The sequence below is a fragment of the Macaca mulatta genome, chromosome 6 (genome assembly GCF_049350105.2).
Source record: "Macaca mulatta isolate MMU2019108-1 chromosome 6, T2T-MMU8v2.0, whole genome shotgun sequence".
NCBI classification, from domain to species: Eukaryota; Metazoa; Chordata; class Mammalia; order Primates; family Cercopithecidae; genus Macaca; species Macaca mulatta.
In genome coordinates, this window is record NC_133411.1 from 99,275,004 (window position 1) to 99,290,893 (window position 15,890).

At 35.4% G+C, this 15,890-nt stretch overlaps 1 pseudogene; it reads right to left on the bottom strand.

Moving 5' to 3' along the window:
• Positions 1-2,175: 2,175 nt before the first annotated feature.
• LOC100427635 (T-complex protein 1 subunit eta pseudogene) lies at positions 2,176-4,648 on the bottom strand (annotated as a pseudogene).
• Positions 4,649-15,890: the final 11,242 nt, after the last annotated feature.

A 15,890-nucleotide genomic window follows, 5' to 3' on the forward strand; every position in this document is an offset into this window, starting at 1 on the left:
AACCAGCAGCTGAGCACAATAGATAGGCTGGGTTCTTTTTGAAAAACAAAATTTTCCTGCAACATGAGTATATCTAAACTAACTAATCAAAATGAAAGAAATATATGTCTTAGTATACCTTTTCATGATTTGATAATTGGCCATTTTCAAGAACATCATGAAACCCCAGCTGTCCCACTAAAATAATTCTCACCAAGGAGGGGCATTTAGTAAAAGATAAACAATTCCTTTGAAAACTAAATAAATTATCTATCAAACTGTTACTCTATCTATAACTTTAAAAGAAAAAGTCATCTGGGCAGAATTATTGGCTTCACATCTTCAAATGTGTTCTACTTTGTTTAACAAATTGAAGTTTCAATGAGTTCTTTTGGTTTGCCAGGATTGAAGCAGATTTAAAGTAGGTTTGTTGTCAAATCAGTGTATGGGTCTCTATCTCACACCTAGGCTTCCATTATCACACAATGATGAGCACTCTCTTCCCACCACCTCCATATAAACGCTTAAACACATCCCTTCCCTGCATACTTCCCACTGCCCACACTCATGTAGTAATTTATATGCCACTTTACCCAGAACTCCCTCCATTCTAGTAGGAAGCATTTAGACTTACAAAGTGATTGAGGTTGGAGGAAGTTCTTCCAAAGTGCAATTCATGTGTCTTTAAAAAAAAAAATTAAACACTATAAAGTAGGAGAAGCAAAACAGAATTTGCGGTTAGTTCCTGTAATATGTTAAACATCTGCAGTTTTGTCTCTTCATCGGGATGCGGGGTTGTGCTGTAGTCACATCCTGATAACATCTGCACATTACTGATAGCTTTTGCTTTATTCTTTATGGTCTGCTGATGAGAGATTCTTTAACATTCCTTCAGTCATCAAGACCCCAGTTGGATTTCTTTGCTTGTGACAGCCTTAAAGGTGGTTTCATTTACATTTGCTAAAATGTCACAATATAGGAAGATATTTTCAGTTTGATGTTTCATCCCTTCCTTTTTTTATCCGGATGCTAGTTTTAGCTTTTCAAATGAATGTCGAACTCAAAATAGATTTTCCATGAAATATATTTTGTCTGATTTTTGGAACACCATGTCTGCAGCAGAAGACTTATTTTTTTTTTTCCAAAAAAGTTTTCAACAAGGAATGGCACCTCTCTACTCCTGCTTGCATTGCAACAACAGCTACCATGCCATGAAAGGGCCAGCTTGTTTAACATCCAGTAACACAGAATGTACGACTAGTTTAAAGGTCAGGTACTGACAGGATGGGAGCTGTTTTTGCTTCCCTAATGACTCCAATTACACCAGAGCTGAGCAAATAGTCAATAAACAGTGGCACTAACATATGTAGAAAAATTGTTTATTTTACATTTCCAAGACAATTAGCAGTCCCCTCTCTGGTTCCAGGAAGACTTTGAGATCCTCGAGGTTTTAAATAAATGAGACCATGAAAAGTAATATAGAATATTCAAGTAAATAATCTTGAGCTATATGAAAGCATTATTTATAATGCTGAATACATTTTTCTTGATGTAGCAAGTGAGTGGTCAATGGCAATACATAACACAACTGTAAAGAGCTCCATAAACAATAAATTCTAAAAAGATTATTTGGTTTTGAGAGTTAATTTTCTTGAACAATTTATTGGAGATTTTTCATTCCCCACTTGGGATTCATAGAGTTGAATAAGAGCTTTCACTGACATTCATTTTTAAAGTTAAGGTGATAAAACATTTTTTTTCCATTTTATAATATTCGGATATTTTTATATATTGTATTGATTTCTCATGTAATGCTATTGAAGTTAGAGAATACTCAATAAGATTTCCTTTTTTTTTTTTTAATTTGTTGAGACTTCTTTTGGTCTATGCAGTTGCCTATACTGGTGAATTTCTCACATATACTTGAAAAGGACGTGTATTTTTCAGTGTTCGGTGAAATGTTCTTTAAATGTTATTTAGGCCAGATATGTTGACAGTACTGTTTAAATTTTCTATCTCTTTATCGATATTCTTTGTCTAGATAGTATATCAATTACTAATAGTGGAGTGTTAAAAATGCCCAACTGTGATTATTGATTTGAGAATATCTTGTTTTGCTTCACAGATTTTGAAACTTTTTTATTAGGCACATACACATTTAAGATATGTCTTTCTGATGAATTGACCCTTTTATCATTAGGAAGTATCCTCTTTATTTCTGGCAATTTTCCTTGTCTGGAGGTCTACTTTGTCTGATATTAATATAACCACACCAGCTAGGAAACACAGATTTTTTTCAATTGTCTGGCTACATTTGTGGGTCAAATATTTAAGAAAGAGTGCATCAGCTTACCTGTCAGCTTGCATTCCCATAAATATCAACCACAAGAGAGAGTTTATCGTTTCTCATGGGTAAGCCATGGCCTTCTGACACAGGAGCAATGAGGGAAAGAGAAATTAAATGAAACGGAAAAAAATGAGTTAGAATGTGACACAAAATAAATCAGAATATAATTTGTATTACTTAGAAAATTCACATCTGTAATTTTTAGAAGTATTTTAATATTTACTGAAAATTTGTACTTCACTATCAGCTGTAGGGGATTGAACAGTATCCTCCCAAAATTTATATCCACCCAGAACCTCAGAGTGTGACCTTATTTGGAAATAAGGTTTTATAGATATAATTAAGTTAAAAGGAGGACATACTGGATTAGGGTGAACCCTAAGTCCAGTGACTAGTATCCTTATAAGACAGACACACAGAGGCATGCACAGAAAAGAAGGCCATCTGAAGATGGAGGCAGAGATCAGAGTGATGAAGCTACAAGCCAAGGAACATCAGAAACTCGGAGAGTGGTAAGAAAGAATTCTTTTCTAGAGCATTTAGATGGAGCATGGCTCTGTCAACATCTTGATTTTTGAACATCTAACATCCCAAGTTGTGAGAGAATAAATTTCTGTTGTTATAACCCACCCAGTTTGTCATATTTTTGTGGCAGCCCTATGTGTGCCCTGAAAACTATCAGAGCTATCTCAATTAGCAAATATTCTATCGTATTAGTTAGTTTGAACTGTCATAACAAAATACTATAGACTGGATGGCTTAAACAATGGGAATTTATCTCTCACAGTTCTGGAGGTTGGGAAGTCCAAAATCAAGGTGCAAGACAATTCATTTCTCTGATGACGGTGCTCTTCCTGGCACATAGCTGGCTCCCATACGAAGGTCTCAGAGTTGTCAGCAATATCCTCATTGTTGATGTCCATGCCATACCATGTGCCTCTCTGGGCATGCTATGCCCACAGCTTGTTAAGAATGCTTGTGGTATCAAAACCAGTATTGTCGCATAGCTGCCGTAGGATATCTCCAAGGCCTTAGCATACACCCCAATCCAGCTGCTGCATTCCTGGAATAGTCCTTACTAATCCTACAGGTACTTGGAGAGCTTTATCTCAATGGCCCCACCACCAGCCACCACCAAATCATTTTCGATGGCCCTCCTGACAATCATGATGGCATTAGGCATGAACTGTTCTGTCTCCGCCATAAGCTGTGGCATCACTGTGGAGGATAAATGTGTATGTCTTGGCCTTAGGAGGCCAGTAAAGAAATTATACCTCTCACCTCCAGTCAGGGTCTCCTCAAACACCTGGCAGTTGCCCAGCATGTCTGCTGACAGAGCGTTCACAATGGTCTGGATTGACCCTCTGTAGGCCATCATTGTCCTCTTCAGATCCTTCTCAGGTACTTGGCCAGCACAGAACCTGCCCCTGTGAACAAAGTACTGAGTGACCACATCCCCACTGGAGAGTTTGGACAAGACAACTTTGGCTCCAGAATGATGGATCCTCACTAATTTGTCATAGAGAATGTTCCACTCAGCACCAACAATTGCCTGGTAATTCCCCATTGTGAGGACTCTGATCTCAGCATTATCTTTCTCAACTTTCAACTCAAGCTTAACATTTAAAAGTGCAATCTTGGGATTATGGCACTTTTGTGGTTGCATTTCCAACCCAGCATAAAAGAAATTATTGAATGCAACACCAGCTACCAGATGGGAATCCTCTAGGGTTCCACCCTGTATCTTCTTGATTCCAATCATTTTAAGCTGTAGCTTAAAATGATTGAGCATTTTAAGCTCAACCACCATCTTTGCAAAGAAGGCTTTCTGCTGGGAGATGAGCTTGGAGCTCAGAGCAGGATGGCACATTTCTCCAAACAGCTTCTTCTGCTCCTCTTTTTCTGTCTTCTTCATGGTCACAGTGATCTCTTTGCTATCATTAACTGCCCATTGGATGGCTGTTCAGAAAGCTTGAATGATGATCTTCAGGTACAAACCTTCTTCCACATAAGGTTTCACCTGCTTCAGAAACTCTGCAACCAGCAAGGTCACTGAGGTGGTGCCATCACTCACCTCAGCATCTTGATATTTGGCAATGCCCATTGAAGTCTTTGTTGCAGGACGGACAACTTCAAGAAGCTTCAGGAAAATTGTTGCTTGCCTCTGCCATCCATAATAAGCTTATCTGCACCATAGGAACCCAGGGTGGTTCTTCCACTCTCAGCAATCACGTGTCAGGCACTGATGTTACTCACAAGCTGGGGGATGCCTTGGGAACTATCAGTCCCTTCTTCCAACAGGATAACTGCTGTGGACATCATTTGAGAAGCTTATTCAGTGGCCAACTGCTCCTCCTCTCTTCTCTGTGTCCTGGCTACCCAGCAACCCACAGTGCCCTGCACCCACATGCACTTTTTGTTACAGCACATATCAAATAAAGTTTTCACTGCAGTTTTGAGTATGTGTCTGTGTTAGGTGCAGTCCACATGTCTTTTATCTTGTAAGCAATTGGATTAACTACTGGATTTTGCTATCATGTGAATATTTGAGATCATATCAAAAGTTGCCAACTGCTATGACTCAATTTTGAGGTATTTGGCATGCAGATTATCTCAAGGACTCTTCCGGTCTCCAAATCTACAGACTACCTTCATGATTCTGCCAAGATAATCTAAATGTAACCTTCTAGAGTTTTATTAGGGATTAGTAGTTCTAATGTTGAACGAGTGGACTCATAGCTCCCAAGGCCAAACCTACAAATATTCCAAAAGAGAAATTACCTGGGTGCTCTCGATTCTTTTAAGAGAATATTTACATCATACGCTCTTTTACTGTCCACTGTGCTGACCTGTTCCAATCTAAATCCTTTTATTTTTCCCTCTAGGTTACGTTTTTAAACAAAACACCAACAAGGGTCTGATGATGAATTCTGCATGTTATTATCTCCATCAATAAGGTCCTTTTTGACATTCTTTCTTCACCAGACTTCTCTGGTTTTCCAGCTCTCTTCCTATTTCTCTGGCTACTCTTAATTCCTTCTCTGTATATCCTTTTTCCTCTAATATTGAGGAATATTATTTCCTCTAATATTGAGTTTTCTCTCAAAGATTTTTCTAGGCCAATTTCTTTCTTTTGTCATTTTTACAATGACTTTGAGGGCACACAGGTAACTCTCAAATCTGTACATCTCTCAATATGAATATTTCACCCGATCTACTGAGCACATTCCACTGGAAGCCGCAACAATCAATAATTGAACATTATTTCTCATAAGTCTTTTCTTCTTGTTCTTTATATTTCGCCAAACTACATATGTCAATAGGCCTCAAAACGGTATTTACCTCTGAATCACATTTAATCAGTTTTTATACCTCCAAATATTTTTAAAAGTATCCTTTCCCCCCATTTCTACTACGAAAGTCATATTACCAGCAGTGTGATGCTAAATGTTTAACTGTCAGCATTCCTGCATATGTATATAAAAACATACATATGATCATTATTGTTTAATTATCCAAATCAAGATTTCTGAATGACTGGGCACAGTGGCTCATGCCTGCAATCCCAGCACTTTGGGAGGCCAAGGCGGGTGGATCACTTGAGGTCGGGAGTTCAAGACCAGCATGACCAACACAATAAACCCTGGCTCTACTAAAAATACAAAAATTAGCCTGGCATAGTGATGCATGCCTGTAATCCCAGCTACTCGGGAGGCTGAGGCAAGAGAATCATTTGAACCCAGGAGGCAGAGTTTGCAGTGAGCCGAGACAGTGCCATTGCACTCCAGACTGGGCAACAAAAGCAAAACTCCATCTCAAAAAAATGACAGCTACATATATTGTTTTATTGGTGTAAAGGATGTATAGTTCACAATTTTAAAATTATGATTAAATACACAATACTGTTTAATGTAAATTTTATAAATGCAATTGATTCTCATACAGTGTTTTTGTTAATTTTCGCCAAGCCCTTGTACCTATAGCAACCAACCTATGGTTGCAATTGATGAATAAATGCAATCCTAACATAAATGTTGTGCAAGTATAAAGATATTGTTAAAATTTTGTTCATTATCAACATCTGGATAATAATTTTTGATATTATAATAGAAGACTTGCATAAATTTTTGTGCTACTCAGAAAGGAATGGCTATAAACATGACACAGTTATAAATTTAATCTATATTTTTGTAATTGTGTTCTTTTTTCCTTAAATCTAGACAATCAATAAAACAATAGCTCAAGTCATAGTTGTAGCAGTTGCCAATTGCTATAGTGTAAACATTCTCATTGTGACCAATTTCAAGCTACCACCATAATGCTACGAAACCCTGAATTGGAAAGAAATGTACATTAGTACCCCATTTTATATTACTTCTACCATACAGATACATGTTATCTTGAGCACATAGATAACAGTAAAATATAGTAAAATATTTATAAAGTGAGTAGTTCAGGGGTATTTATTACCTTTATTTTTATGTAAATTATTTAATTATAAGTGTACATAATTCAGCTTTTAATAATAATGATATGTAAAAACTGGCTCACAACACTTCCAAAAACTTAGCAATTGGCTCTCACAAACCAGTACAAGCTAGTTCCAGGATAGCCCTTCTTATCATTCACCTCGCTTGTCCAGTAATTTTCTAACTAGGTTCCTTTTTTTCTTCTGTGCAAACCATCTAACATATAGTTTTCATACTATGTGTTGACACATGATTTCTATTCAAAAACTCAGAATATTTATCATTATTAAGAAAATAATGTCTAAACTTTAGGATAGCTGTCATTCAGGAATCTTGGTCTAGATCTTTCCAGTATTTCTCACCCTCTTTCCTCCTAACTGGAAATAATTTATCCCTTTGCTTCTTCAAATGTAACACTTTACCTGTGCCTCAGGACTTGAATCAATCTTGAATTACCTCGTATTCCAGACATATTTATTTCATGTCTCTGATGTGTAAGGGAATACTTTTAGTACTGGGAATATGGAAGGAATGACAGACTTTGTGTTCCCATAAAACTCACAGTTTAGAGAGGAAGATAACAAATTCACGACTCTAGTGGAGTTAAGTACAGTACATATTGACTGCTATGGTAGAGGAAGGTACCTTACAGTAAGAGAGCCAAGCAAAGAAGAAGAAAAAAAATATGTATAGGCTAAGCACATTTCATCTGCCTCATGTCCTAAAGGAGGATAATGTATTTGACGCATAGATAAAACAGGAGTAAAGGGTACATGGAGGGAAGAGGCAAGAAATAAGCCGTGGAGGGTGGGCAGAAACCTTCTCTGACAGGAAGTTTGAACTTTATTCCATAGGAAATTGAGAGTTTTCAAAGGATTTTAAGGAACTATCACTTTGACAGAAGTATGAAGGATTGGTTGAAAGGATGAAAGATTAGGGATGGTGAAACTAGGCAGAGGTCTTTTGAAGTAATTTTGGAGATAAATGCTAAAGCATTAAACTCAGTAACAGAGAAGTTGGAACTTAGTTCATCAAGATTACTTAGTAACTGGATGTTTCAGTGAGGGGAAGGAGTCTCAAATGACTTTCAGGTTTATGTCTTGGTTCAATAATGGACAATACATATGCTTTCTATTTAAAATAGGTGGAATAACCATATAACTGATTATCCAAACCAAGACAGATCTGGCAGCTGAATAGAATGCTAAAATGATATAGTGATTTAATGATATCACTATATAGTATAGTGATATTATGTGATATTATAATGATAAGTCTAGAATTTTAAAATTATTTCACATCGATGAATTAATTGTTTTTATTTTATTGGTGAAACCATAAAATAGTTCTCTTCAAGAATGAACTTCAAAAATAAAATTATTTCTAAAAATTACCACTTACATTTTGATTTGTAGAATATGTAAGCCTATTTATACATAACCATGAATGTATCCATGATCAATTCGAAATATATTTCTGCCCTATAACTTCCTTAGTTTGTTCAGAACATGGTGTTTACTATGATGCTGCACTTCTCCAAGTTTTGTTGACTTATGATCACTGCAAAACAAATAATTTTATCTTTACTGTTTGTAAAATATTGTCGTTCCTTGTCAAATATTTGCAATCGCATTTCCAATAATGTCACGTGTTTCATCTATGACAAAATATACTTCCAAAAGCTTCACTTGATTCCATGAATTGAATGAAAAAACAATTAAACCACTTTTGGAATTAATTTTCTATTTGAAGTATCTGATGACATGACATAAAATTGACATCATTTAACTGTGCAATATTTCTTCTACTAATGGGTCAAAGATAATAGCTATCACTTTATTTTATATGCAAAAGGAATGTTGGGATCAAAATAAGTGAAATTAATTAAGATGAGCAGTCATCTAATCTAAATGAAATGTCACTTTTCAAAGAGTGATACAAAAACACACTTGACTACATGTGCTAATGTTAAAGAGTTTTCTTTGGACACAGTCTCTGAAAGAGATGTATTAACTTTTGCAGTACACAATGATGCTGCCTTAGCAAATTTGTCATCTTCTATTTACATATGTTCAATTATGTCTTCTGATGATGGTTGATGGCAAATGTCAACATTTTGTGCAAGTTATATATTCAACATCAAAATATCTTAAGATATGGAAAACCAGTACTTACTTGTTCAATAAATATGTACTTTTATTTTTTTGATTTAATTTCTTGCTTAAAAGAGAATATATTGCAACATGTAAAGATATTACCAAAAATAAAACAATTGAATAGTTAGATTTGCACCATACATAAATGCCAAACTCATTCTAGAAACAGTATTTAAATTACTTTTCATGTCTACCATGTCTGGGTTGCTCAGCCTTTATTACCTGCCTATGTTTCATGTATACCCAGCTTATAATTTCCATGTTTCCCATTGACTCCACTGACTAATGTCTTTTTACATCTCATCAACCACTTTATGGGCCCTAGCACAACTGATTAATATAGCAAGTGTCATCAAGGGCATTAGGGTAGAATACCTGCTCCCATTACCACTTGATACCACATGGAGTTATCTGCTCCGAGATGAAAGGGGAATTTAGTCATATTATGTCTGGAAAAAGTTTAGTAAAGAGAAATGGGTAATCACTAGACATATCTTATTTTACCACATATTAGAGTGAGAACTCTGTTCAGTGGGCAAGCCTATGGCCGAAGCTTGGAGAAAAAAGTGAAGTTCTGCTAAGCCCACCCAAGACTACTTTAACTAAACTGCTAATAATACTTCATTATAGATAAAACATTGGAAACAAATATGAAACCAGACAGAATGCTGGGCCAACATTGGAGCTATTTCAGGAAGACTAGGATGTATAGTCACCCTACTACGAACTTTTACTCCAATGGCCAAATTAATTTATTTGGACTCCCAATTATATATTGTTTTCAGAGTATGTATGGACACACACTTTATTAATGTGTGGTATTACTGGCAGTTTTCAGATTCTTGTTTTCTGTTCCAATTTTCAAGATACCCTTTTTGTACCCTCAGATTTTTGCCTGTAATGAGGGTGATTTCCCAATATTTGCCATGGTCTTTGCTGTGGGTTAAAAAATACTTATTTTTACATGCTAAAGAGAGAGAATACTGAAGTAGGTACACATTTTGGAGGAAAGATGATTTCAGTTTTGAACATATGAAATTTGAGATATCTTAGAGACATGCATAGGAAATTGTTAAGAAGTATATATTGGACCTGGAGCTCAGGAAAGAAGTTTATGCTGAAAATATAGATTTAAAAATTATCAGTTTATAAGAGGTTATTAAAAACATGGGTATGAGTAGCATGTTTGCAGGGAGAATGAGTACAGTGAGATGTTTCAAATGTACAACACTGAGAAACTGTATATATTTATGTACATATCTAAAGGCTCTGCTACAGCAGTGTCCACTTTTAGTTTGGAATTAACACTTTCTAAGTTATCTGCCAAGTCTGCAATAAAATCACCCTCAAAACTGCTTCCTTCTCTCTAAGGTAAGCCTCCAGCAGCCCTATTTTTTCCACATCTTCTCACACCTGGCCACTAATGGTAAGCCAACTCTTATGACTGGGCATCCTCTTTGAGTCTATTAGAATTACATGCAGTTAAGGACAGGTGGATTGTAACATCCAAGCTCCAGGCACAGTAGAGCAGTAACATTCTCTGTCAAGTGAGTAGAGAGATTACAAATGCAAAGGTTAAGAGATGCAACCTGGAAATTAACCACTTTCTGGGTTTCCTGCTGCAGACTTTTCTGTTCCTGGTTCAGCCCTTAATTTATTCTGCAACTCTAGACAAAGTGCCAAGGCACTAGGTTGTTATTCATGGCTGCAATAATAAAAGGAAAAGTTCCACGGACTATTGGAATATGCTTTCTTCAGCTTTTGTATACTTTCTTTCTCAGGCTTCCATTTATCCTTATAATGAATCACCATTAAATCAATGTTAGCTTCAGCTGGTTTCTCTTGATACAACCAGGAAAACTTAGCCTTTATATGGCCAATATTTGTAACTTCCATAGATCAAAGCATAGTACATTTTACATCATCAAGTTCATCGATGTTCAATAAATGTTTGTGTAATTAGTAAGCAAAGTAATTAATAAATTAATGGCTAATTTCAATAACCCTTTAATGCCCACAACAACTGTGGTATTAGCTGAAGTTCGAGGAATGAGGTTGTTGTGACAAAAATATTGCTTCCCCCAAAAGTTCTATCAGGAGTCTAGCCTATTTCTAATCAGAGCCTCCTAGCTTATTTACTCATGAAGAATAAAATCTTGCAAAGATTCTGAGAAAAGCAGGTTTAAATTAAACTTTTTTGCATGATCCAAAGTAGGCATTTCAAGTAAGTGGTTCTGCTTGGTTTCCTGTAAGGAGACCATATTCAGTTTCTTGCTGCCTTCATGTATTGCTAGCCATGTTACAGGATAGCTTTGTACCACTTATTTTTATTCCACTTGCTGAACAGTCATATCAGCTGAAAACATGTTATACCGGAAACAGTCAAAACATAGGTAATAATGATGCTTATCTAGTCATCCCTTTACTGTTGCAAAACACTCCCTTCAACCCAAAGTCCTAAAGCAAACAATGACATGAGCAGAAAACTACATAGAAGAAACTACCTCTTCTTTGAAATTGCCTTTTAATGACTAGGGAGAATAATTTCAAAAGGCACTGAGACCCTGTTAAATCCTGGTCATCAGAAGAAAGAAGTGGAGACATAATCTTTACAATGAGGGTCCCAGGGAAAACTTGGTCTCTGGGGAGAACAGAGCAGTATGAAAGTACTGGTTTGAGAACCAAGACTAGGATTCTAATTCTTGGAAACAAGAAGACTTGTACTGTCTGGATGCAGTGGCTTACACCTATAATTCTAGCACTTTGTGGGGCCAAGGTGGGCAGATCACTTGAGGTCAGGAGTTTGAAACCAGCCTGGCCAATGTGGTGAAACCCTGTCTCTGCTATAAAAAAAAAAAAAAAAAAAAAAACTACAGAAAAAAAAAATAGCTGGGCATGGTGGTGGGCACCTGTAATCCCAGCTACTTGGGAGGCTGCGGCAGGAGAATAGCTTGAACCCAGGAAGTGGAGTTTACAGTGAGCCAAGATTGCACCACTGCACTCCAGCCTGTATAACAGAGACTCCATCTCAAAAAAATAAAATAAATAAAATAAAATGAACATAACGTGTACTGAAGCAAGAAGGGCCTGTGCTCTGAATCCTGTGCTTTAGAGAACTCCTCTGGGTTTTCCTCCAGCCATGCTGCTTCACATGGAGTAAGGGGTACATTCTGCTAAGACAAATAATCTGGGGCCTGTGTCTAGCCTTCCAGACCGTGCTAAGAAGACATGTCCATTTAGAACCTGCACTCATCCTTCTAGACTCTGCTCAAATGACCTTGAGCCCACTTCTGGGGCCTGAATAGCAATTTCTTGGTTTTTCCTAAGGAAACTGACAGCACCACCTGTGTGGGCACCACTAGTCCTGAACTGTAGCTGTGAGGTGGCTGTTGAAGAAAGGGGAAAGATGGACAGTGCTTGAATTTGGATATGTGACTATAATATCCATCCATGGACACACAAGACCCTTTAAGGTGAAGAATGATTCTAGGAGTGGGAAGAGAAGCAGGGATGGCCGGGAAATTCCATTTGTGCTCTTGGCCTGGTGCTCCTGAAACTTCCCTGACCAAAGAGAAATTTGACCCCCAAGCCTGAGGTGTGCTTGAACTTCCATGCAGGGATTAAGCCATTATAGTTCATAAGGTTAGTGTACTCCAAAAATCAAGAATCAATAAATCCTTCATTTCATACCCAAAGGATAAATTCTGTACTCTCCTTCTTTTTTAATCATAGCCCCTTTCTCAAAAGAATGAAAAGAATTCTCAAATTTATGAGGTTTTACTTGTTTAATTTGAGCTTAATGTTTTTGGAAAATTCCATTTTGGAAATTGCAAACTCAAATACCTTGGGGCCTAGGTAGGCGTCCAGCTGTGGCTTCAGGGTACTGTGGCTTCAGGTACACTCAATAGCATTTACATTGAAGAAAAATAAATGTTAAGTGCACAAGAAGAATTCAGGTCCACTAGTGTGTCATCTTCAAATAAAACTTCTCTTTCCTTTCCTGAAATCCTAGAATATATCCTATGCTTTATTTATATTTCTGGAAATGAAGTTTCTGCTCCCAAAAAGATTGTTAGAATATATATTTTATTAACTAGCTTTACGTATTATTTGTGTCCTATGTTTACTGCTGGTTCTCATTACTAAGTGTACTAGAAGAAGAATGTATGTTTAATAGGAATGTCGTTTATAATTGTATTCCTATGTGTGAGATACTGTGCTATGTATGTCCAAGATCTACTGGTTAAAACACACACACATACTGCTTTGGCATAAATATGTTTTGGATTGTTTTATTTTTTTTAAGTATATTGACATCTTAAAATCACACAAGAGATGTTTAATACACAAGATTGCTCACTTAGCAAGTTGATTCTTAGAGGAAATATAAAGAGTAAAATTATTAAATAATGAAAACAAAGTTTAAACAACCAGATCAGAATTGATAAAATGAAATGAGTATTGCCAATTTCAAGTTAGTCACTATTAGACGGCAGACTCTTATTCCACTGTTCCGAATATTTTTGGAAGTCCTCCTTCAGGAATTCTTAGGTATCTTTCGTATAGAACCTTTGAAATATTCTTAGTGATGGTGCATCTTCATCAATTGAGGTCAGATTTTATTTTTAGAGAGAGCAGAAAGCCAATCAAAGCCAAGTCTGCTGAATGAGATAAGTGATCAAGCTGAGTCTTTTCACTTCTGATCAAAATCAAAGCATGGCTATAAATCCCAGGATGATGTGTTTATGTGGCTTTATAAGTTTCTACTGGCATTAAAGACAATTTTAGAGAAAACTTACAAATATGTTCTGAGTATCATTAAAATATGTTATTAACTACCTAAGATAATGACTTTGAAGAAAAAATTCGTTTGGCTGTATAGTTTTTAATGTACTATTTTTTAAAAGGAGAAAAAATTGTTTTTTGGTTTTTTTTCCAAACACTGTACATCAAAATGAAATCTAGGTGAACTAAAAATGTATTTTTGTAATTAAACCATAAAAATATAGAAGAAATTATAACTGACTTATCATAACAACAAAGTGAGAAACTTTAGGGAACATAGTAAAATAATTGGTCAAAAAATAATGTATCAGCACACCAACATGGCACAAGTATACATATGTAACAAACCTGCACGTTATGCACATGTACCCTAGAACTTAAAGTATAATAATAATTTAAAAAATTTAAAAAAATAATAAAAAATAAAAAAGATTTAAAAATTTAAAAAATTAAAAAAATGTATCAGAAAAAATGGATTTAGAAAATTAAAAGACAACATATGGAAGAATGAGGGTTAGTAAATTTACACATTTTTAAAATAAGATATTTTGCACATTAGAAAAAAACCTTAAATTGTTATTCTCATTGGAAAAAAATACAAGTGCTCTCTTAGTCTATCGGATTATAAACTGGCACAACTTTCCTCTAAGGCAAATTGGCATATGCAAGAAATGCCTGAAAAAATGTGCCTTTGACCCAGTCAGTTAATTTATAAAAATATATTTAAAGAAAGTATTATGAATGTGCACAAAACTTTTTATTCAATTATGTGTACTAGTGAAAGAAAGAAAAATAATCTATGCCCAACTAGTAGAGGGTTTAATTAATAAATTTTGATATTTCCATATAACAGAATAAATAATGAAAGAATAAATGTTGATAATGTGTCAAACAATAGCACAACTACAGCTATTTTATTTCTTTCAACAAGCATTGAATCTATTTTCAAGTATTCTTAATTCAATTATTTAATGAAAAATAGACCATCGACATTTGTGTGTGTGTGTGTGTGTGTGCGTGTGCGCATCACAGATTTCTACTTTTGAAACACTCCTATGCTGATTATGTTGTGATTTCTTTTCATTTCTCCTGGATAAAGCATTATCTCTATTTGTAGAAGTTTTCTCACCAACGATGCCATGCACTTTAGCCTACATTACAATGAAGCTGCACAGGACTCCGCTTCTTCTCCGGCATGTACAGAGCTGTCTTCTTCAATGAGCACATTGTACTGCTTTTCCTTCTCCTCCCAAGAGAGGAGGTTTCAGAGAAAGTGACATAAAGTTTGTGATTATCGCTTCAGAATTGAAACTGTTTTTACTGATACTTTAAATCACAGAGAACAATACTGCCCAAGCCACTAATATCCTATCTATATCAGGTGGCCACTTAAATGTTATTTTTCTGCAGATCTTTGCACATTTTCACATGTGTTTTCTTTAAGTTAAAACAAAAAAATATGTTTTTGATTATGCATTTATTTTGGTCTGTTAAAACTTGAGCTCCTTCAACTTATTTTACACTGGTTTAATTGCTTATAGAGGTTAAAATACTTTCAATGAAATAACCAATCTTGCACTTATTCTACTACGTAACAGAGGGTATTTTCTTAGGATTTGTAAGGAAAATTCCCAAAAGAGTACCTTTTAGAAATGTTAGTATGTCTCAATTAAAATAAAGATTATTTTTTGAAGGAAAAAAGCTGAAATGTGGCAATTGGAAAAATGGGACTTATTGAAAGTTCTATCAAGTACATCACACATTTATATGACTTTTCAGAAATATTGATAAAAGAATTTTAATAACCAGATTTATATTGTGGACTCGAGACAAGGTAAAATATGTGCCCTTTTATTTACTTACTATCTAAAAATTAAAGGATTTATTTTGAATTTTGTTAATATGAATCAAGTTCTATGTAATCTATGGATATAATACGGTTATATTTCTTACTTTGGTGAAAAGTGATTTCACGGAAGTAGTGTAGAACTCCTGTTAAAATCATGAGTCACATACAGTCCGTTTGAGTCATGGTCTTGCCACACTACCTATGTTACCTGGGAAGCTGCTCTATTTCCTCCTAGGTACAAAAGGAATGATAATTCGTATTTTGAAAGTTCATTAAAAGACAACTGAAATAATATATAAAGAACT